Source organism: Micromys minutus (genome assembly GCF_963924665.1).
Source record: "Micromys minutus genome assembly, chromosome: X".
Classification (NCBI taxonomy): domain Eukaryota; kingdom Metazoa; phylum Chordata; class Mammalia; order Rodentia; family Muridae; genus Micromys; species Micromys minutus.
The window spans coordinates 1,468,648-1,471,434 of NC_137970.1; positions in this window are offsets into that span (position 1 = coordinate 1,468,648).

The window sequence follows — 2,787 nt, forward strand, 5'->3', positions numbered from 1 at the left end:
TGCTGTAGTGGTGTACCTGTGCCACAGAGGTATCACATTGCACTGGCCTTTGTTGCTTATGTTGTTTTGAGACCCTTTAGGCATCTGCATGGCTTTAGTTCCCGGAAGTTCCCATTGTAGTAAGTATTGGGAGAGGGTTTAACCTCAGTGATCCTGCTGTAGCTGCTGCTGTGTATCCTTGGGGTGTATGGTTCTGGATCAGCAGGTCTGATAATAGTTGGCTGAGAGATGGTAGGCAAATGAGGTTCCAGAATGCATAGCAAACTGCTCACATCAGCTGGGGGTGTTCCAGAAGACTCTGAGCAGGGAAGATGGGTGGCGGAAGGTAAGCTGACCAGTATGGTTCAGGCTCCACAGGTTTAATGAAGGTAGATGGAGAGATGTTGGAAAAATGGAGGTCCACTGGGGATAGCAGGTGGCTCATGACAGCTAGGGGTGGCTCAGAGGTCTTAGCAGACAGGGAAGATAGGCACAAAAAGGGAGTCTAATGTGTATGTTTCTAGATCGGCAGGTCTGATCCTGTATGTACACTTTCACATTTATTTATTTTGGGGGAGGCAGAGGAAGAATATCTACCATGGCATTGACATGGAGGTAAAGGACAACTTTTGGCTGTCAATTCTTTCTTACATCATGTAGATTCCAGGGATGAAACTTAGGTTGTCATCTTTACTTGCTGAATCTTAGTGCCCAAAATTAATTATAAAAGGGGCATAGATATATGTTTCTATACAAGTAGATGTATAAAATTCTGTATATACTTACTCTACTAATACATATGAATTATAAAGCACAAAAGCAAACATTTTGTTTTTTATTTATTTTTTCATGTATGGGTTTTGCCTGCATCAATTGTCTATGAACCATGTATTTATAGTGCTCACCAAGGCCAGAAGATGGTATTGGATGTCCCTGAATGGGAGAGACAGAGGATTGAGGGCTACTATCAGGGTGCTGAGAATCGATCTAAAGTTCTCTGGAAGAGCAATGAGTGTTCTTGAGCACTGAGACACCTATCAAAAGTCCTAGTTTCTCTCTCTCTCTCCCTCCCTCTCTCTCTGCCTCCTTCCCCCTCCCTCTCCCACCTCCTCTCTTTCTATCTATATCTATCTATCTATCTATCTATCTATCTATCTATCTATCTATCATATATATATATATATATATATATATATATATAATTTGAGATAAGGTTTCCCTGTGTATCTCTCGCTGGCCTCAAACTTGTTATGTCTGTCAAGTTGGCCTTGAATTTACTGATATCTCCCTGCCTCTTCATCTTAAGTGATGTGATTAGATGTGTGTGCCACAAAACCAGCAAAATACATGTTTTGAATGAATAAAATAACAATAAAATATTGTTTTCTTTTGTGAATGAGTAAACAAAGACCCTTCTGTTCTGAATTGTACAAAAACTGCACGTTTTGAATGCTCAGCTTTTAATGTATTGATATTTATGGTGTATGTTATTGTTAAGTAATATACACTTGAAGTGGTGTATAGTTAATGAAAATGTATATATATTAACTTTTCAAATGGTTTTCTTCAGTGCTATCAATTTCACTTTATAAATTTTATAAATTTTGATTAATTCACCACTATTTTCCCAACATTTCAACCTAGCTACATGCAAACAAGAGATATCGGATCCTCTGTGCACTTGTATTTGTCTTTAGATTTTTATCTATCAAAGTATTTTTGTTATTTTCTCAGGTCCTTATCAGTGTTTTGAAAGTCCAGTTTAATTTAGTTGGCAAATACTCTCAATTAGGTACATAAATGTGTACATTTTCTATTATTTACTATTATGTAGCTCTCGGAAATGTAGATGTTTAAAGTAATAATTTATTATTATTATTTATTACTATATATTTAAGTTTTGTGGATTAGGAACTTTGATGCATGTTGTTGGAACAGCTCGCCTCTATTTTGTAGTGTTTGGGGCTGTGGCTTGGAAGACGCGGTCATTCAACTCCATACAGCCTTCATGCAGACTAGATTGGAGTTTCTTGCAGCATGGTTTCCCAAGATTCTAAATGACCCATGAAAAAGCTGTTAACCACTTTTAAATATATTTACATACTTTATACATATACTAAAAAGCAATCCTTACAAACCCTTACTTATAGAGCTCCAAGTCTTTTTAAGATATAGAACATGAAGGTATCTTACACTGATATTTTTAATCCATCAGTTATTAATTAATAAGTAGTGGCACACACCCTGGCTTAGGATTTTACTGCTGTGGACAGATACCTTGACCAAGGTAAGTCTTTTGGATGGGAGATATTTAGTTTTATTTTATTTTTACACTCAAGATTTATTCTCTTCTCAGTCCACCCTCCTACTGTTCCACATCCCATACCTCCTCCCTGCCCTGCCCTCCCTCCCCATGCCTATGAGGATGTCTCCATCCCATCCACCCTGCCAGACTTCTAAACTCCCTGGGGCCTTCAGTCTCTGGAGGGTTAAGTGCATCTTCTCCGACTGGATCCAGACCCAAGAGTCCTCTGCTGTATATGTGTGGGGGAACTTGTATCAGCTGATATATGTTGCCTGGGTGGTGGTCCAGTGTCTGAGAGATTTCCAGGGCCCAGGTTAACTGAGGCTGCTGGTCCTATTACAGAATTGCCCTCCTCTTCAGCTTCCACCAGCTTTTCCCTAATTCAACAACAGGGATTATCAGCTTCTGTCCATTGGTTGGTTGCAAACATGTGCGTCTGACTCTCTCAGCTGCTCGTTGAGGCTTTCAGAGGGCAGTCATGATAGGTCCCTTTTGGTTAGTAT